The following is a 22,251-nucleotide window of genomic DNA, read 5'->3' on the forward strand; positions in this document are numbered from 1 at the left end:
AAAAAACAGAAACAAAATGGGTAGAAAAGTTAGGCGATTGAGAGGTCGATGTGGATATGTCGCTTGAATTAGGGGCAAATAACTTTTATCAGCCAAATTAAAAGCCCAGCATTACAAAACCCTGTATAATTTATATTATACACCAGCCAAGCTCCATGGATGGGGAAAGAGGGAGAACTATAAATGCCCGCGATGTCAAACAGGTCCGGCAGACATTATACATATATTCTACTCGTGTGCTAAGCTTTCAATGCTTAAAAATGGTATTGAGGAATTTTGGTTACAGACACTTAATAAGGAAATTATGCTCACTCCAGTCTTCATGTTACTAGGGTATGACAGTCGGGCAAATCTCGATACATCACATAGAGATTTTGTATTCATAACATTAGCCATAGCACGGTTGCTGGGAGCCTCAGCGTGAGAAGACACAGAGCCACCTACATACCAGCTATGGCTATATCGGATACTGAATATTAGTCTGCAGGAAATTTCACTATATAAATACAAAGGGCAACAAGCGAGGAAGAAAGGCATGAAGTTATGGGAACCCCTATTGTTATGGCGGAATAAGAAAGAATTGTAGGGAATAATGTATAAATTTGTAAATATGGAATGTTTAACGTAAAATATTGTACTGTGGCTCCGATTGAAGTATAAGTATAATGTGGCAACATCACCTTATGTAATCATATATTTACCTGAGAAGGGAAGAGGGCAGTGCGACATTTCTTAGCATTGCCATTTCCCTTTCCTACAATGCTGCTTATTGTGTCTTCCTTGTCATACTCAATTTCAATGAGTGGGGGATCTGGTTGCATTAGCATGGGCGGTTCGGTTGATTGCAGCTTCCTTATGTTCTTTTTCCTCTCTGTTTGTAGCGAGGGCCCCCTCTTGTTCACCTGGACCTCAGTCTGAGACTGTGCTGGCCAAGGTTGTCAAGCAGTAACTTATGTTCCCTTCCTTGGCACAAGGGCTTGTAGATATGGCCTTCCAGTGGATTGCACTGCCTCATCTCATCTGTTGGCTATGCATTGTGATGCGGGGGGGCACAAGCATGCACATCCCAGGGAGGAAGCCTCTTCCTGAGGTTTGTAGTTTTCGATGGTAACTTTTCCATGGGTCTTTTATTGCCTTTCTGTTACTTTTATGTTGGACGGTGCCACCGCTCCCCCACCCATAGGGGAAAAGACTTGATGGGGGGGCACGTGCGTCTGGCAGGGCAGACCCACCCTACATATGAAAGGAGGATTTATGTTTGCATTGCCACACCCATCCTGTATTTTTCAGCTGGACAAACTGCTTCAGAGGTCCAAGTGTTGTCTGGAATCAGGTAAGCACAGGTATATGCCGGTAAGGGCAAATGTACCTCTTAAATTCCTCCAAAGGGGCAACGAATGAGAAAGGATCTTTAAAATAAAAATGTCCCCCTTTGTCCCCTGCTTCAGGGTAGTAAGAACATAGGGAACGAGGGTGCGGGGGAGCAGTCTTGCTGATGGAGCAAGCTGTGGCAGCCTAATGCCGACCGCTTCCGCCCCAGCAAGGAGTGCTGCAGCTCTAGCCTTACCTGCTTTCAGCAAGTGCTGCCCTCCTGTTCTTTGTCCTCCTGCTCCTCCTTCTGGCTGTCCCTTCAGAAGGAGAGGAGTAGGGAGTATGGCAGCTAGTTGCTGGTAGCAGGGGTTGGTGACCGCGGCACCAGTTGTTGAGGAAGAAGTGGAGGAGTAAGGGAATGGAGCAACAGGGGCGGTGGGGGCGGCTGAGGGTGGCCAGGCGCACTAGGACACTGACGCCAGACCAAAGCCTGGGTTTGCTCTTATGGGTTGCTCTCTGGTTACACTGCGACCCTGGCCCTCCGGCCCCAGGCCCTAGGTCTCCAAGCTCATCACAGGCACTCCAGACTCACCGGCCCAGGCTTGCCGGCTTGCACCACCAGGTCCACCCTGCTATGCTACGTCTCGCCCTGTGACTGCATGTAGTGTTGAACTGTCAAACATAAGAGAAAAAAAACGGCACTTATGTGCACTAAGCAAATGAGAGGTGAACACACGATGACCCTAGATAATAATATTATAAATATTAAATATGTTTGGTAACCTAACTACTTTTTCTCTGTGCACCTGTGCTTAGAACAGAACATTATTTAGTTGTTTAAAAGAGAATTGCTTCAAGGGTGCCTGGAGTAGGAGGACTGAGTCTCTGCTTACTTTTCTCTTTTCCAGTGCCCCTTTCCTCTTTTTCCTCTGCTCTAGAAAGTCTTGCAGACATTACATGGAGATGGGACAATGAAGCTATCTGCTTTTCTCCCAAAGATCTTTATTTAGAGGTACTGGTGCAGGAACTGCCACCAACAATTGGCAACTGTCCCATCTTTATACAACCTTCCCCACTAGCCCTGCTCGCCTATCTCTCTCATTTAGATTCTGTCGATGATTTTTTTTTCCTAAGTACAACCACCACTGGCTCCACCTTTGGAAAAACCAGACAACAACCACTGCTGAAGATGATGCTGAAAATTCGATCCTACACAGGGCAGACATTCCAGTGGAATACCTGCTAGCTCTTTTCTTGTCTGGGATTATGTGTACCACAGTTGTCCCTGAAAAGAAAATTTCAGAAATGCCCCCCACACATCAGGGGCATTAGTGTTCATTTTGTGAGGTTAGATCACAGCTTTGGGGGTATCTCTTTGAAGAATAAAAAAATGCTGTCAGATCAGCGGATTCACCGTTTGCTTCTCAGGTTACACTGGATTTGTAATGCAAATCTGAATCTGACCATGGCAAATATTAAACAGAAATAAAAACCTGGGCACAAGTCCGGGCTACACGAGGGTGGATGGTGTCCACCCACTTTTTTTACAGGGTGGACGCCGTTCACCCTGCGAAGAAGTTGGGCCCCACTCAAAAAGCACGGGGACACTTTTAGCAGCGCCTGCACGTTGTTGTCTGCTTTCAATCTGCAACAACGTGCAGGCGGGGAGGGGACTTTCTTATTTCTGGCTCCTGCTGGGCCCATAACAAAGGACGAATCTGAAGGGTCATCAGGCCTCCTTTTGTTCGAGTCTCCTGGCTGGCAGCGGTCAGGAGCCTCACACCTAGAAGCAAATACAGCAGAGGGGAAACAAAGGTTCACATCTTGTTAGCACTTCACACATACTTAAGAGAAGCAGCTTTTCACTTTGTTCAGGCTCTGTTTAGGAGATACGCATGCACTGTAAGAACGTCACATGTGCTGATCTTTCCCAGTATTTGCACAAAATAAATAGCATTTATATAGCGCTTACTACCCCTGAGGAGGCGCTGTATTAATTTAAATATCACTATTTTTTTCTTTTTAAGCACTATGGCTAGAGGAAGCTTTACACTGACAAAAGGCAACATTGTTTTAAGTGTAGCGTGCAAAAGTATGAATCTTCTGCCTAAATCAGGAGGGTTTGCAAGTATACTCGGAATGTGCCCAAATGTACTCATGATACACCTTTTAAACATATATGTGAGGGCTTAAGATCTGATGTCACTTCCTCTGATGTCACATGCCTCACGCGCCATGAAGTCAAGTGGCATGATGTCACGCGCTGTGATGCCACTTGCATATTGATTAACTGGGTTAGTCCCCCCACTTCTTTTTTTAGGACTTGTGCCCTGAATAAAGCAGTTTGTTTCACTCTGTCGCCAAGGAAGATCTGTTTGAGGTTTGAACTTTGCCAAGGTGTTGGAAAGTTTACAAGTCATGAAAAGGGGTGCGACGTTCCCAGACTTAGCCTAACATTACATGAAGTCAAAGAAAAATGGTCATCATTTAGTTTATCCAAATATGTATTATAGGAGAACTTGGAAGCGTAGAGAGCGGGAGTTAATCTACGCCCTCAAAAAATGTCCTGTTATGGTTTTTTTCTTTAGATGTGATGATAAAATGTATAACTCTATTCAAAGAACAGTGCTTAATTTGTAAAACAATTAAGTGCCAGGACCCTTCTCGGAACACCACTGTAGCCTGTACCACCCATAGCCTGCCAGTGCTGCCAATGGTAGTACCAACATAACACCCTAACCATCGCACTCCTACACTAATTAAACTATTTAATGCCACACAAATCTATAATATTGGCATGAGAAGCTGGTATTATTCATTTTCAATGTATATGAACTTGATAAACACAGTTGTTGTGCTCGACTCAAAATTCAAAAGACAGCACCACCATGTGGTGGACTGTCACTAGAGCCGATGCCGACAATTAAGTGCCAGTGCAGAGCACCAGAAACCACCAGCTCAAATTAAGCACTGTCAGAAAGAGAGCCGACTCACAATGAAATTTGCTCATCTAAAAACATGGATTTATGAACACAAACTGCCTTTGTAAATGAGATTTGCTCACACAGATAGTACGCTAGTATGGTGGAATGTCCATGTGAGAAAACTGACTCCTGCAGGTGGTTATGTAGACATCTATGATGGTGCCATATCTAAACATTTGGAAACACCCATACACGTATAAGCATTCATAAACAATTTGCAAATAGTTTCCTCATCAAATGCAGCAATTCAATTTTTACTAAATTTGAAGGCATAATTCTGTTTTCAGGGTGTTCAGGGTGGTAATGGAAAAGACACACTCAAAATTCATGGGGTAATTTAATTTGGAAACATGTTTCCTGGTGAGAACTAAGAAAAATCCCATAGTACAAATTCACTTTTCTAGTCCTTTTCCAAATGGGAAAAATGACACTCGTAATTATTAAAATGGGTAAATAAATCCGTTACCCTGATTAAAGTCTTCCTCATCCCAGTCTTTACTTAGTGAGGCGGTTCTGCCCCCCAGACAGGCATATCTTCACGCTAGCCTATTTATTATTTTTACTAGTTTTAAAAGCTCCTCCCTCCCTCAGCCATGCCTACAATAAGAAGTATAGACAAAGATGTGTAAAACAATCAGGGAGGGAGGGAGGGTTGGTGACTGAGACTAGGAGGACCTTAATCAGGGTAATGAAGGTTACCGGTAAGTAATGGATTCATTAACCCCTCATAGGACCTCCTCGTCCCACTCTTTAATTAGTGATGATGTCACAAGCAACCAAGAAAAATGGTTTTACACCGTAGTTGCAATGCTTGTCTTTATTGAAAAACAAAAACTACTTCATTGCTGCATGTAACACATCAAAAGCATAGTTATTAGAGGAAGAATGTAAAACATCAAGTTGATAGTGTTTGACAAATGTATGATGAGATTCCCATGAGGCTGCCATGCAGATTGCTTGGATTGACACCCCTGCTGCTTCTGTCTATGAGACAGACATTGACCTAGTTGAGTTCCAGATTTTTTCACCCAGGAAATTATAGGCTTGACAATTAGCCTGTCAAATCCATCTAAGAGTTACAGTGGCAACTTATTTCCCTTTATTAACACGTCTGAAAGAGACAAAAAGTGAATTTACCAATCTAAACCATTTGTGCATTGTAAAGAAATCATCAAGACTCGTTTAACATCCAAAGAGGAAGGGAACTGGATTTCATCCTCTTCTTGAAAAATTGGCATGACTACCTTGTGTTGTGAATAAAATGTAGATGACACCGCTGGAATAAATTTAGGATCAATTTTTAACACCTTTGCAAATAGAGATAAGACACAACCAATGCCCCCAATTTGTCCAACCTCCTCGCTGATGTAATAGCAAGAAAAAAAGGCATATTAGCTGACACCAGATCATATCTGCCTTCTCAATATGTTCAAATGGGGGTAATTGTAAACCTTGAAGGATTGTAGGTAATCCCAGGAAGGGATGATAACTTATGAGACCATTTTTCTTAGACAAAACCTTTTCAACAACTATACCAATAATGGAACAATACCCAGCAATTCCCCTTTTGCACCATGAAAGTCCTTGATCTCTGCTCAGTGAGCAGGTAGAGCGGCAGGTGCCAGATTCTTTAAAAAAAATATCCCCTAAGTATTCCAAAATTTCAAAGGGATCTCCTAAAACATGATCTAAACTCTTTAGCAACACTTCACTTAACAAAATAAGTCTAGTTTTTCTTATAGGAAGAAAGAGTGGATTGTTTACAAGATAACCGGATCTGAGCTGCTAACTGGCTAGAACAACCCATTTCCCCCAATGCTGGGTTGAGATGGGACTTCAAGAGATTCAGTCTGAACCCCAACTGTTGCAGTAGAGAAGTTGTAGATGTCCCTGCTTCCTGAGGCTTAGGGAGAAAATTAGCACAAATTGGTCCAATCATCAAGGTGAGGAAAGAATGAGATTTCCTTAAGTTACAAAATTCCCACTACAGGAGCCAATACCTTGGTGAAGGTCCGAAGAGACATTGACAAGCCGAATGGCAGAGCTTTAAATTGATAATGGTCTCCCTCCACTGCGAACCTCCGTAACTTCTGAGTTTCAGCGTGAACTGGCATATGAATATATGCGTCTTCGAAATCCAACATTGCCAAAAAGTCACCCCTCTGAATGAAGGGAATGATGGACTGTAGATTTATCATTTGAAAAAGTTCCAACCTTAGATATTTGTTGAATACTTTTGGATCCAAGATTGGACAAAAAGACACATGCAGTTTGCGAACAAAGAAGAGAATTGAATAAAAACCTTCTCTCCCTTTCGAAGGAGGAACCCTGACTATTGTTTTCTTTAAGACTAACTTGTCCACACCCATTAACATTGCTTTCTTCTTGTGCAAGTCTTTTGACAATGGTGTAAGTCGCAGCACTTCTGCTGGTGGTTCTTGAACAAATGGAATTTGATGTCTGTGGTGACTGATGGAGATGACCCACTGATCCGTAATCTGTAAAATCCATTGAGGAAGAAAATAATGTTGTTATTTTCCAACCCTGGAATAGTAATTTCTGCCTTTCTGCCTGCATGCTTTGTCCCTGTAGTGGGGTTTTATTAGCAAATGTGGGTCCCCAACCTCGAACCGGCATAGAAAGGGAAGAGAGTTATCCTGGAGACTCTAAAAACTCCACTTCCGAAAGAAGGATTGCTTTCCTTGGAAGAGTTTAAAGGGTTTAAAGATCTTATTTTCATCAGAAAATCTTTGAACCATGGTATTGACCTCTTCCCCAAAACGTTTGGGATGCACAAATGGAAGTTTATGCACCATGGTATTTTGATTGGCCTCCAACTCCCTGTAAATTTGACAGTTGTTCCACTTGAGGTATAATATTACTCACCGCTCTGTTAATACAGAGAAAGACCAGACTCACATGGGTTATTGAGTGGGGCGTGAGTCGATACTCTCTCAGGAACGTGTACAGTGCACATTCCATGTTTTGTCCACAGACTAGTGCAATTCAAAGGACTTTATTTAGCGTGTGCATGAAGCGTTCCGCCTCCCCATTGGCTTAAGGCCAATGAGGTGTGATCATTCGACGCTGAACACCCAGAGACAGTAAATATTCTGAGAACTCATGGCTGGAAAAAGGAGGGCCATTGTCCGTACACAATTCTTTGAGGAGTCCATGTGTATCTTCTCCAGTCATGGTATGGTGTTGCTCGCCATTGTTGAATCCAGGACATCAACCTCTGGATATTTTGAGAAGTCATCAATGACAACTAACATGTGCCGTCCATCTGGGAGACTTCCAAAATCAGTGCTGGCTCTGTGCTAGGGATGAGATGGAATTTCTTCTGTGATAATTGGAGCAGGAGGTTCTGATGGGCTAGTCCCTTGACGCAGGGGGCACTGATGAACAGTCTGCTCCACAATGTTGTCAAGGTTGGAAAACCACACTTTACAGTGCAAATGTGATTAAGTATTGACAATCCCCTGATGGGCTATGTGCGCTAAATCGACCACCCACTGCTGCAGTGTCCTGGGAATCACTAGACGCGATCCTCTCATGAGGCAACCTTCTGGAGACACTGCTAGTTCAACACAAATGTTATATAACATGCTCAGGGCTGCGCGTGCCTCTTTGGTCCTGCAAGGTAGTCTATCCAGCAGCAGGTGCCATCTCCCTGAAGTCACAGCAGTGATGGCCAGCTGCAAGCACTCGTCTCCTGTCGTGACACTCACGATCTCCTCCAAAGAGATGGTCTGCGGGCATGATTGTTCTACCACTAGCAGGACGTATTCCTTAACCTCGTCTGCCGCAAACTCTTCCTCCTCTGTGGCTGGTCTAGCATGCCTGGATAGAAAATCGGCACGGTTTTGCACCCCTGGGCGATAGATGACCTGGAACTGATACTCCTGTAACTGCAAAATCCACTTTGTAATCCTCAGTGGAGGCTTCGAGTAACGACCCATAAAAAGTGGAATCAACGGCTTGTGGTCCGTATAGACTACAAATGGCTGTCCATAGAGATATAGAAGGGAATGGTGACAGCCCCAATGAACGGCTATTGCTTCCTTCTCGATGTGCAAGTATCTTTGCTCGGTATCTGTCAGAGCACGACTCTCGTAGGCTACGGAAGCCCATTCTCCATCTTTCTGTTTCTGTGATAGCACGGAGGCAAGTCCAGTGGGGCTTGCATCCACTGACAATTCAGACTCTTGGGCTGAGTCAAAGTATACCAGGGTGGTGTCAGCAGAGAGTCCCTGCTTGGTATCTTGAAAAGCTTTCTTTTGGGCCGGCCGTAGTCCCAGCTGACATTGGTTTTCGTTAGCTCTCTCAGAGGGGCAGTGAGGCTGTACAGATTTCAAAAGAAATGTCCACAGTATGTGACAAAGCCTAGGACACTCCTCACGCCGGTCACTGTCGTGGCAGCCGGCACCATCTGGATGGAGAGTAAGGCCACACTCCTGCAGACACTGGAAAGTGTCTCTGAGGTGGTCCATGTGTTCTTCCAACGTGGGGGCATACACAAGTGTGTCATTGCTGACATTAAGGACCCCTTTAAGGCCTGCTAGCACCCCTCGGATAGTGTCTTGAAAGACTTTAGCAGCACTGGACACTCCAAAACTAAGGCGCTTGTACTACCGAAGACGTACATGTGTCGAGAAAGTGGTTATGGCTCTTGACTCCGGATCCAATAGCAGTTGGTGGTATCCTGCTCACAGATCCTTTTAGGAAAACCATTTAGAGCCGCTCACCTCAGACAGAATGTTGTCTACGGAAGGGGTCAGATGACGCTATCTTCTAATTGCGTGATTAGGTAGCCTCATGTCCACGCAAATTCTAACCTCGCCTTTGTTGTTTGTGCTTCCGTGCTACAATGATCAGACACTACTGGCCAAGGAGTCGGGCCATCAACTCGTTCGATGTCGGCCTGCTCGAGTTTTTTCAACTCTTCCTCCACCTTCGGCCTCATATGAAACGCCACTCTTCTGTGCTTGAGGGCCACCGGCTGAATGGATCGATCAATGTGAAGACGGACCATGTGGTTTTTGAGGCATCCTTTGCCCTCAAATAGAAGTGTAAATTCCGCCACACTTTCCCGATGAATGGCAAATGCAAAGGCCACCAGTTGTAGGTGTTCTGCTGTTTGGCAGCTTAGCAGTATCCCCGATCCCTCCTGGGTGACATATATCTTGGTCCGAGTGGAATGGGAATCATGGGAAATACTGGTGGTAAATACTCCAGCCAACGAAGGAGGAGCGGTGGACCCATATGTGAACACTTGAGTTGACGTGTGTCGAAGAGCCGATTGTAAGGGAAGAGTCTGCAGCGTTGAGCGCGCCATGATTTTTAAAGATGTGCCGGTATCGATCAGTGCTTGAACCGGGCGTCCTGCAATCAATACCTTACACTTCTGGATCCGCCTCCTTAGATCTCAATCTGGTTGCATGGCGTGAAGAACGTTGATGGTGCCCTCCATGTCATTATCATCCATTTCCCCATCGTCTTCCATGGACTAAGGAGTGTTCAAAATATTAACTTGTTTGTTTCGCTGTCCCCTTCATATGGCAGAGCGACACACCTTTGCGAAATGGTGAAGTTTATCACATGCGGTATACTTTTTCCTTGAGCAGGGCATGGGCCCCCCACATCCGTAGCATGTTCGGTTGGAAGTTTGTGACTTGCTGCGCACTAACTTCTTGCCAGAAGTTCCAGATACTGCGGCGTTGACCAACTCCGTCTTCACCTCGCGTTGTAACGCTGCTCCCATTTACGCTGCCCGCACCTTGCACAACTCCTTCAACCTCCCCTTTGTCAGTATGTCCGCCATTGCCATTCCTGGGACTTGGAGTATGTGCTCCCTCAGCTTGGCGTAAAAAGGCAATGGGGTAACCCAGTATCCCTCAGAACCTGGGCAGTGGTATATAAAGATAACAATTGGCTCTGTCGGGTATGAATAATTTCTTTACACTGTTGAAGCACTCTCTGGGTTATTTACAAGAAAGAGCAATCAGAACGCAAATAATACACACAAAGAGACCATAAAGGGTATTCAAGGTTTTATAAATTACGTCATTCATAAGTACCCAGATTGAATTAAATGGCTGTCAAGACACGAAAAACAAGTAGAAAATTTTGTGACAAAGTGAACGTGGTGCTCAGTGATGTGGTGATGGTGCAGGATATATACAAAGTGATCGTGAAGTTTTTGAAAGGCCAGAGAACAGATAAATGAATAGAACTGCAGGTTGAGTGAATGGGTCTTTATGCAGAATCTTTCTACTGGTCCGGGGTGTATGTCGACGTTTCAACCCTTGAAGCGCACTACTGTCTAGGCAGGGGAAGGCTCCGACGGGCGGCCACTAGAGGGCTGCCCTGCTGATGTCCCACTGCTTGGGACGCGGGCAGCGGCATTCTCGCAACTCAGCATTTGATCGGTCCACCGCGGGCCGCACACCTTTCTCCCCATTCCAGCCTAGCTCATGAACTATTGCCCAGCAAACTGTAAGAATAAATAACGGAAAAAATGTTTACTATGAAATTAGCATATAAAAACTAGCGCGTCTCCTACCTGTTGCAGACAGAAAATAAAAACATGGCAGAGGAAGGGAGGAACATTTAAAACAGGTAAAGGTAATAAAAGGAGTAGTGTGTAGATATGCCCATCTGGGGGCGGGACCATCTCACTAAGTAATGACTGAGACGAGGAGGGGGTACACCGAAGCTACATGAGTACTTTTTAGGTTTTACCAGATTCGCGTTTTGGGTACGGGACCTTTTGTTTCTAACCTATTCTTAGGTGTGACTTAACTTCTGATACTTGAATTATATAGTTGAATGGTTAATTCATTATCATTATAATTGTATATATTTTGTTCCTGCAGTGATTTTCTTTTTCTAATGTCGAAACTGGAAGAGCACACTGAATGAAAGTCCCATCTGCCTTTTGAAGCTGCAAATGAAAATGCCAAAGCATGTGCTAATGAGTTCCAGAAATCAATAAAAAGAAATACATGAGCAGTCAATCATAACACAGTGGGCTGAAAAAGTGTTCGAACTGGTAATAGCACATTTTCCATGATAGAGTGATGCACACAAGCATGTTGCATGTTTTTCAAGTATATTTCAAATCCAGGGTGAGAAAATGATGGTAGCTATGCCAAAAAGTCTGGGTCTAAAAGGTTCTTATTGATTGTTGGGGCTCTGCTTTGTCAGAGCTTGAAGAGAAGCAGTGCAAGAAAGCCGTCTTGTTACAAATACTGACCTTATTAGACTCAGACCTTTAGAGCAAAAGAAAACATGCGAAGCCATACCCAAAAAATTCAAAGTGATGTATGTTATGTTAAATTCTTTTTTACAGTGAGCTGTTGCTGAGACTACTTGGAGCTACAGATACCACATCGGCACAGCTCAGAACAAGGTGCATTGATTTCCAAAGTAAAAGTCCATGGGCCAGATGCACTAACACACTATTCACAAAAAGCGGTAGTACATTGCACACTGTATAAAACTGGGTTATAGTTTGAGGGGTGGTAAAAGCCCCACTCAGGCAACAACCACAAACCTTGACATGATATACCACAAAAGTCACCAAATTAACCTGTGGTAGCTTGGCTCGAAAGCAGTCAAGCTTAACTTAGCGGCAATGAATAAAGTATTTATGCCCCACACAAACAGTAATAAAGTAAAAACAAGACACAAGAATAATCCTAAACCAATTTAGAAAATAAAGTAAATTTTAATAAATAAAATAATACAAGAATATTTAATATCCAATCAGTAGAATGGAGATATGCAATTTCCGTTTTCAGTGAAAATAGTGCCTAAAAGCACAAAAAGCCATTCATGGCTATCTAGGTACGCTACACTGGGGGAAGTCACAAATTCCGGCCGACCTTGAAGGAGCGTGGGTTGGATACAGAGACCATGCTAGTCCTGCTGAAAATGTACCTTCTGGGTGCGGCACAAAGAGTTCCGTTTGCAGTGGAGAAGGCCGCAAAGAGTAGGGGAGCGTCGATTATGGTTGTCACTATAGCGCAAAGAGCAGGACTGGCATCGCAGGGTGTCGTCACTGTAGCTCCCGAGCTGGTTGGGCGTGTTTGACAGTCATTGCTGGTGCTTTGCGTTAGCGGTCACCGCAAGCGTTTTTTGCTGTAGCACGGAGTGTAGATCTCTCATTGCTGGTTGTTGCTGTAACGCAAAGAGCAGCTCTCACTGGAGCTTTGCACTGGCAGTCATCGTGGGTGACAGAGTCTCAGTGTGAAGGGACTCTTTAGTGGTCACAAGGAGCCCACATTTTGAGATTTCACCTCTTCTTCTTTGGAGGAGCTCAAACTGATGCCAGTCAAGGTTCCAGGACCTCATGCTGAAAGACAGAGGGGGCATTGCAAAGTTCAAATGGCATTACTCTGTATTCAAAATAGCCAATGGGTATTCTAAATGCTGTATTCCATTCACTTCCTGATCGGATAATAATCAACTGATATGCCCCTCTCAGGTCTAGTTTTTAAAGACTTTTGCTTTTTGGACTGCTTCCTGGATGTCTTATATCAAGGGCAGAGGGTAGAGATACTTTATAGTCACCACATTTAAGCCTCTATAGCTATGCAAGGCTGAAGCTCAGAAGTTTCTTTCTATGGCATGAAGAACAAGGACACTCCAGTAGAGGACCTTGAAAGATTAATGAGACAGTTTGCCAGATTTGCATCTAGATGTTCTTTTAAGTATTGCTGTTCCATGTGAGACAAGGAGAACATCTGTCCGTAAGGAAAAATTGCATCAGGCAAGAAATCTGTACGGCACTTAAATGGGCGATGAAGAGGTAGTTCCTTGGTATATGGTTCTTCAAAGACAGTTAGGAAGTCTCGATAGGTTTCTGATACTTCAGAAAGCTGAGCCACGGTGTCATGTGGAAATGTAGGACTTTCAAGAGAATAAATGTCATGTAGGAATACTGGTCAACAGTACAGTGGCCAACACAGAACTCTGACCCAAAAGCTAGGTTTTAGCAGACCATTTGATTTGTGGGTTGTGCCTTACCAACCATTTAATTCCTAAAATGATTGGATAATGGGGAGAAAACATTTAATCAAATGTAATGGCTTCATAATGAGCGGGTATCCTAAGAGATAAGGGTTGAGTTTCTTCTACTACCATGCCCAAAGCCAATAGAGTTCTATCCACAGCTCCAATAGCCACTGGAACCTCTTTCTTGGTAACTAGAGTTACTGGATGAATGGTCACTGGATGGCTATATATACATTAGAAACTCCACAGTCAATGAGGACAGGATTCATTAGCAAACCCTTGCAAAACAACAAAACTGGAAGATTTTAAAGGAGAAGGCAGGGCTAACTGATTAGTACTCACCTTTATTCCATGTATTAGGGAAAAACTTCTATGTTTCCATACTTATGAAGGGGGCGAGCTGGTTGAACAGGGCAAGAACGCAAGAGGTGGCCTTCCTGACCACAATACATATATAATTCCAACTTTTGTTGTCTTATCCTTTCCTCTTCAGTGAGAGGACTCTTAGTATAACCCACATGTATGCTCTCATCTTCAGGCTCAGATGACTTCGAAGAGGTCTTTAATGGTGGAGGCCTATAGGTACATTTCAATGACAACTGCTTCCTAGGTTCCAAACATCATTCCTGAAGACAGCAGTTGATCTGGAGAACTAATTGGATAAGATCCTTAATCGTAGATGGTCTGTCAAACCTGACAAGTTCTGCCTTTATTTCATCTCATAAAGACTTTCGAAAAGAGTTGAATCTGTCCAATTAATTTCTCTTGCCAAGGCTTTGAAGTTAGAGGTAAAAGAATGGTGATTTCAAGAGCATTGCGAACACTCTAAAATGTCTTCTTGGGCAGAGACTTTTTAATCTTGGTTATCAAATACCTTTTAGAATGTAGCAAGGAAGACTAAAATGTTGTCTAGATGAGGACTAGAATCTGAAACAAGGGGCCTAGCCCATGCCGGGGTTACTTACTATAAACCACACCTTAGACCGATCACTAGCATACATTCAGGGTTTAAAAGTGAAGTGGACCTGACAAGTGTCCAAAAAGACCATAGGTTTTCCAACAGACTCCCATCAAATGTAATCTCTGCTAGATCTGCCAAAGGAGGATCTAGAGAGCCTTGTTTCAAGATGGCCAACAACTGACGAAGTGAAGCCTTTTTGGAGGTCAGGTCCTGTACTTGTAGTGTGAGGTTATTTACCGCTGTCAGGAGTTTTGACCTGGGGTGTTTCCTAAGGTTGAGCCATGTCTAAAGTGCCTTGGTGTCACAACCTTTCAAGAGCTGTTATTCTAAGCGACGCTTGCAGGGTTTTCTTTGTTAAGAGATGAAGCTGTTTACTTCCAGAGACAGAATCAAATGCCAGATTGAAGCAGGGGGGGTCTAGACCTGCTCCATAAAATAACCCAGCGAAAAAAATGGAGACCAGTAAAAACCTGCCTGCAGACCAGGCCAAGGGCAGGAGACAAGCATGAATATTGAGGGAAGATTGACGAAAACGTGGAGTTCAAAGAGTCAGGGAGCAAGCAATTAAATAGGAACAACTGTGACGCAACTGGAGTAATAATGGAGCACCCTCTTATAGAGGAAGGACAGGAAGTGACTCATTACAGAAAATGACCTCAACCATCTTGAATTGGGAAGAATAAAAACATAAATTGCAAGGGTATTCTTTATCTATAAAACTGAGAGAAACCTTAAATGTTGATAAAGAATGTGCACTAATGGTGTTAAACTAATATTTTATAATTTCCCTGCATGCAGCATATGGCAGGATTTATTAGGAAACCTGACACGCGTAAGGGAAAGAAATGGCACTGGGTGAGGATACCGCTGCATCCTCTCTGAAAAGGGAATGTCCTGTGGCATGAAGCCACTTGGAAAAACCACTGTGGCACAGCTGGCATGCGGAAACAATGTAAGGAGGAACTCCTTACAAGCATTGTTAAACCATACAACCATTTCAAGACTCTATTAAGAAAGACATCGACAAGCCTTTGTCCCTGTCAAAAGAGGCAGAATAAAGGAAGCGAACAAGCATGTGTGTCTTTGAAACAAGCATTCTCTTCAGAGGTTGCATGAGAGCTACCTGATTTTGACTAATCTTTCACTATTGTCATGAAAAGAAGGGTTTAGGTGTTCTGGTTCAAGAACATGGCAACAATAAGTAACCTAAAGCCTACTATTATTTTGCTCTTGAGGCTGTAGTAGCCTGGATGGTTCATGCCTGCCCACAGTGGCTGCAGCTGCCCATCTAGTTGAGCTTTCTAAAAATACTCTTAATGATCACCCCTCACTGCGCGTGTACCCTATGCTGTAGCCACTTTGATGCAGATCACAAAAACTCAGCATCTTTTCATGTCCCTATTGACAAGGTACGAAACATTGCTGCTATTTGCTCGTCGTATAACACTGGTATGACATCCTATATTGAACCGTGCATTTCATTTCCCTACAGCTCCTGATGGGAAAGAGTATGACTGTATTCTGATCACTGCATATTTGCCCAAACCTCATGTTGACCTCACTGAAGCACCATCACCAAATTGTGAATTTTTGTAATATGTTAATGATTCATGTGTCAGAAACAACAAAGAATTGTTGGTTGCCGGTTATGCTGTTTGAACTTTACATGAACTCATTGTTGGTGTCAGTCAATGCTTACTGCATGTCCATATTCCTTAAGTAGCTGAATTGATTGCTCACAGTTGCACCTGTATTTGAGTTGCCCCAAAAATGATAACCTTTCACTGACTTGAACTATGCTTTTGGACTGGCCCATGAATTTGGGCTCCTCTGGATGCAGTGGGGGTTTCTCACCTCTGAAAATGACAGTTTAAACATAGCTTTTTAAATTTAAAAAAACACTCAAATTGGCCAGTTTTGGTTAACTGAAGTAACTACAACTAGAACCCCTCCCATACACATTGTTGTAATTTCAGATGCCATCACTGAAGGTATCAAGGTTGTCATAGAACATGTCATGAGTGATGTAATATTGTATAAATCGTCATACTTATGACTATATGTGAGAATGCGCCCACTCTCATAGTCGGTGCAATCACAATGGAGTTTTCTTTGTTTTCTGAGTTTGATATCTTCTTCATGTTGTGACAGTCTCTTCTTTACCTCTTCCTTAAATTTCGTGATTGCCTGCTGGTCCGGGTTTCGTTTAAAATCTTTCTCCAGTTCCGTAATCTCTTTGAGGATCGCTTCTCTATCCTCCCATGCATACTTGAATAGTATGCATAGCATCTTTCTGGAACTGGTAGCGGAGTTCTTAGACCATTCTTCTAACATACGGGGATTTTGAGACTCGTACGATGGTGTGGTATAAATCCGGAGACCTTGCGGCACCATGTTTTTATCCACATATTCTTGGAGGGAGATTTCCTCCCACCATTTGGATGTCTGTCTTTTTACGTTTTTCATAATTCTTGAATTTCATGTTGAGAGAAGCATTCGTTTCCGTTGTACTGCTGGTGCTCTGCCCTTTTCCCGGCACTCGAGCAAGTAGTGTTTGCGCTGCCATGCGTCTTTGTGCATCTTCGTCCATTATTGTGAGCAACTCCTTCAAATGCTTGTACACGAATACCTGCAGTGTTTAAATGTTCAGGGATTGTGTCTGGCATGCCACTCCTGAAATTGTATTGTTCGCTTCTGAACCAAAAGTTCACTCCAACTCCCCACCTCACTGGGTGGTTCCGGATGCCGTCACTATGTTTTGCTGTGTGTTTGGTATAGGGCGGTGCACTCCACTTTACAATAAGGGATGTCTTTGTTTTCTGGGCACAATGCACGTATCCACCTGTGCAGCCTCACCCGCACCCTTGTTACCAGAATCCCACAAGAGAACCACCAGAGACTCCCTCCCCTCGATTAGGCACAACACCCCCAGCGAGCCAACGCATGGAGAAACCTCACGCTAGCCACACCCGAAGCGTGCCCCCCCCCGGGATCAGGCTTACCTCTAGGACAGTGCCTAGATATTTTACCCCATCACTAAGCCACTAGCTCCCACACTGTACAACTTTATCGACCAAGGCACAAGACCAAGGTGGTGTAATTATATTGTTATACCTTGGACCTCTAGGCATAGCCCCTTCTTTCCTGGTAATTAGCCACTATGGCGAAAGCATATTCCTTTGGAGACTAAGAGATGTATTGGATACCAGCATCCATGCGTGCCGTTTGTGATTATAGGTGTTATGTATTGAATTTAAACAGGAGGACACATTCCCAGTATTAACATCGGGGATGGCAAACATTTGTTGTTTCTTTGACTATGTAATGTGCTTTGTGCGCGTTTATTAAATATATGTAGTTGGTCGATATGGTTAACATAGGAAATTCCTATTTACATTATGTGAATTACCTTATAGTGGGAAAACAAGATACATTGAATTCTATTGGGATGTACCATGGTTTCAACACTAATGAAAATGTTCAAAGATGGCCTCTACAGTGGGAGAAATAGTACCTGTGATGTTAAACAGGAAATAGATGCAGATGGCATGGAAGTACCTCATTTGTGTTTACAGCCACATTTCACCCTATGTAAAGCACTTTTACTCACAACTCAGTGTGTGATCAAGACTGTTTGTCGAAACGCGTAACTACTGAGTATTAAACGCTACAAGTTTCTCCATATCTCTGAGAGCGCGTCATCATTGGAATCGTTTGGCTTATTAATTTGCCGGATTTGGCTCTACCGGCTTTATGCGCCACCGGACCATGGGCGGGGATCCTGGAAGGAGCTTCCTGGTGTTCGGTAATATATATATATATATATATTCACTGAAAAAACCATAGGTTTCACACATGTTATAGTTAGGAATTAGCATTTAAAAAACCTTGCAAATTCACTGAAAAAACCATAGGTTTCACACATGTTATAGTTAGCGGAAATTTTACTGATAAAAAACCAATGAAATTCCCCCGTTATAGTTAGTGCAGGCAACTATAACTTACGCGACCGCAATCCTCTGCTGATCCTAATACTGTATTTAGACACTTATTTACCCATGTCTTCTTCCATACATTTTTAGCTATACATATATTACAAATATTTTTTTTTCATAAAGACACATATGTCATCAGCAGAAGATTGCGGTCGCGTAAGTTATAGTTGCCTGCACTAACTATAACGGGGGAATTTCATTGTTTTTTTTATCAGTAAAATTTCCGCTAACTATAACATGTGTGAAACCTATGGTTTTTTCAGTGAATTTGCAAGGTTTTTTAAATGCTAATTCCTAACTATAACGTGTGTGAAACCTATGGTTTTTTCAGTGAATTTGTACGGTTTTTTAAATGCTAAGTTACTTTACGCCATTCGTGGCGTGCACGCCCACTTAACGCAGTTCGTTCCGTGCGCGCACGGTGCGCTTCGCGCACCATGCGCGCACAGTGAGCACGCGGTGCGCTTCGCGCACCGCGCGCCCACTTTACGCAGTTAGTGCCGTGCACGCACGGTGGGCACGCGGTGCGCTATGCGCACCGCGTGCCCACGTTACGCTAGATGGGCCATGTACGCACGATGCGCTTCGCGCACCGTGCGCACATGGAGGACATATGATGCACTTCGTTTTTAAAGGTAATATTTTAATTTTTCGCAGTAGTTATAAGCCATGCACAAATGGTGCCCTTCGGGCACCATTTGCACACGGGGTGGAGAGAGTGTGGATAATTTTTTTTTTAAATATTTTATTTTTTAATATTTTCGTTTTTTACTTATGTGGTAAGCCGAGCACAATTGGTGACCTTCGTTCACCAATTGCGCACGGGGTGGGGTTAGTGAGGATAATATTTTTTTATTTGTATATTTTTACCGTACGCGTACGGTAAGCGTAATCGGCGAAATTAGCGAAAAAATTAAAATTCTGTTTTTGGCCTTGGGGGATCTTTGGGGACTCCCTCTACATGGCTATGTGTGTGGGAGCTGTCAAAACAGCCCCTTTAAATGTTTTTGTGGTTTGTTTGTTAATCATCTCTCTCAGTGCGAGAGAGAAAATGGCGGCCGCCGCTTCCTGGTTCCGGCCGATTCGAATGTTTACTAAGATCTAAGAGCCAATCATAATCGCGCTCGCGCACGCCACTGTACGCGTACGGTAAGCGTACGGTAAGCGCACCGTAAGCTGGCTCAGATATATATATTGATTTAAAGGCTATTTTCTCAGAATCTACTGAACAGATTTACACCAAACCTACAAAAGGCACTTCCTTGACCTGAGGACTACCTCTCTGCCAAATTTCTAGTAATTCTGTTCAGCCGTTCGGGCTGTAGCCCTGTCTAAAGGTCCTATGGAAAAATGCATGGGAAAAACGCGTTTTGGGACCCCCCTTTTATCTCAGCCCCCGCTTGACGAATCCCCCCGAGACTTTCAGGGTAGGAGCGGAGCATAGCGCCCCACCTATTTTGAAAAATTCGCGAGGATTCATCGACCGGCGCCAAAGTTATTCAAAATAGAATGTTGCGGATTTCCTATGGAAACGTGGTCCTAACTATAACTACCTACTGGCGACCGCCAGTAGGTAATATATATATATATATATATATATATCGTCAAGCACTCTTCCACTCCGCGATTCTTTCACCAGCCACGGCAAAAAGAGCACGGACCACAATCCTTCAAATATCGATAGGTTTATTGCCCTGTAGGTTACATCGAAAACACAGCAGCCATTACGCGTTTCATCCCTGCATGGGGACTTGATCACATGACGCTGAACCACCAATCGTGTTACACTTTTAAAGGGGTTGGGCGCTGTTTGTTTCAACAGCTTTTTAAAAAAAACTTTAATTACAACATGTTTATTTCTCATTTACAGCTTGTCCTTTCATTGTATGCTTTTCCTAATTGTTTAGACATCCTTATGCCTCATTTAAACAGATATAAATATCTATACAGAACCTTAAACTAAGGCAATTCCATCATTCAAGAATAATGTCTCATAAATGATAGTGATTATGTACATTGTGTCATATTCAAAATGAACAGATCGTATTTCATCAATCAGAAATAAATATATAAATAAATAGATTAATCCAAAAATGTATAAAAACATTACTGGCGTCAAAATACCCAAGATAAGATCATGTATAAATATATAAATATATAAATACATAAAAACAACCACAAATGTATAAAATTCTGTGTAAAAAGTTTTGTAATAATACACAATTTTCATAAATACCATCATAAAAACAGTCCTCAATCCCAGAATGTAATAAAATCATCGTTTAGCATGCAATGGTAAAATCACAAGTCGCTCCACCACCTGCTCCCCGCAGGGAATAAAAGGATAAATCCTTGCTAGGGTATTGCGCAATGATTAATTGTTATGGATTTATTTTATGTGTGTATTAGGATAATCCTACTCTGTTTAAGTGTTTGTTCCTAAACAGTTGGTTTATTTCCTAATAACTACGTGGTTGGGACTAAAGTTACCTCCGTTGATTAGTTGGAGTTGGCATACTTGGAGCAATAGTTCACTTAAGGTTCCGTATCATGAAAGGAAAAACAGAGAAAAGCCAAACCAGGTTGCCTGCTGGAAGATGGTTCCAAGCCAACCTTGCCCAATACATTTTTATAGTTTATTTTAATTTTTATTTATTTTTGTATTTATTAATACCTATATAGATGTGCAAAATGTGCTTCAATTTAAAACTACTAGATAAAAAAGTGATAAGTGCTGGTAAAAAAAGAGAGAATATATATATATATAAAATAAATATATATATATATGTATAAAAAAGGAAGCAAGTCTAGATGTCATAGTAGCCCAGTAGTTACTATAATATCGGCCGATATATAGATAGTAAAATACTGCTGGAGCTTAAAATTAGTACAAGCAATAGGTTAAAGTTAATCTGGCTTCATGTCCAAGATTGGAAAAGGGTTTAGAAAAGGGTTACAGCAAGGAGAAGATTTTTTATATACCTCTATGTATATGTTAGGGTATGGTACCTTAGCATAAGTGTAACCGTTATAGACTGGCGTGAAGCTCCTCCGAGCTATTTAGTCCATTTGGGTGCTTACTATCTAGATTTAAAATATAGTACATTTCCAATATTCTGAGTGTTTTTTCTCTGTCCCCCCCTCTTTTGTTTTTAGGGACAGAATCAATGAGGAAGTAACTTAAATCTTTTGGGTTACCCTCATGTTTCGCCTGGAAATGACGCGCCACTGGATTCGCCTGGTCATGGTTTTTGATTGCACGAATGTGTTGGAGTATTCTTTTGTGCCCTGGAAGAATGGTACTCCCAATATACCTTAGTTTGCATGGGCACTCCAATACATATATCACATGATCCGTCTTACAGCTCAATGATTTGGTAATTTCATTGTTGGGGCCCCCAAATGGTGTAGTGTAGTTTGTTGTTGAGACCCCGTATTGGCAGGCCTTACACACCTTACATTTGAAGAATCCCCGTCTTTGTGACAGCCAAGATCCCTTGGTTTCCACCCCACAAGGGTCATTATCCACCAACATGTCCTTCATAGATACACCTCTTCTATATGTAATAGCTGGGCGTTTGGGGATCATTTTACCGATTATGGGGTCCTGTCTTATAAGGTACCAATTTCTATTGAGAATCTTCCTTACTGCTGCCTCCTGTCGGTTATATTCAAAAATAAATCTGAAGTTGTTGGTTGAACCGTCGCCAGGGGCTTCATGTTTTGGAGTTTGACAAATCAGAGTCCCTCTGTCAATCTGATTGCATTTGGTTGGGGCTTTTTGTAAGCATTTGTTGCTGTAACCTCACACTTTAAAGCGGTTAATGCATTCCTGATGGGCTATTTTCAGGGATCCACTATCACTGCAAATACGTTTGATTCGTAATAGTTCCCCATAAGGAATGCTTTGAATGAGGTGCTTGGGATGGGAGCTGCTGGCATGCAGAATTGAGTTCCCTGCCGTCGGTTTTCTATGTAA

The sequence above is a fragment of the Triturus cristatus genome, chromosome 3_2 (genome assembly GCF_964204655.1).
Source record: "Triturus cristatus chromosome 3_2, aTriCri1.1, whole genome shotgun sequence".
Classification (NCBI taxonomy): domain Eukaryota; kingdom Metazoa; phylum Chordata; class Amphibia; order Caudata; family Salamandridae; genus Triturus; species Triturus cristatus.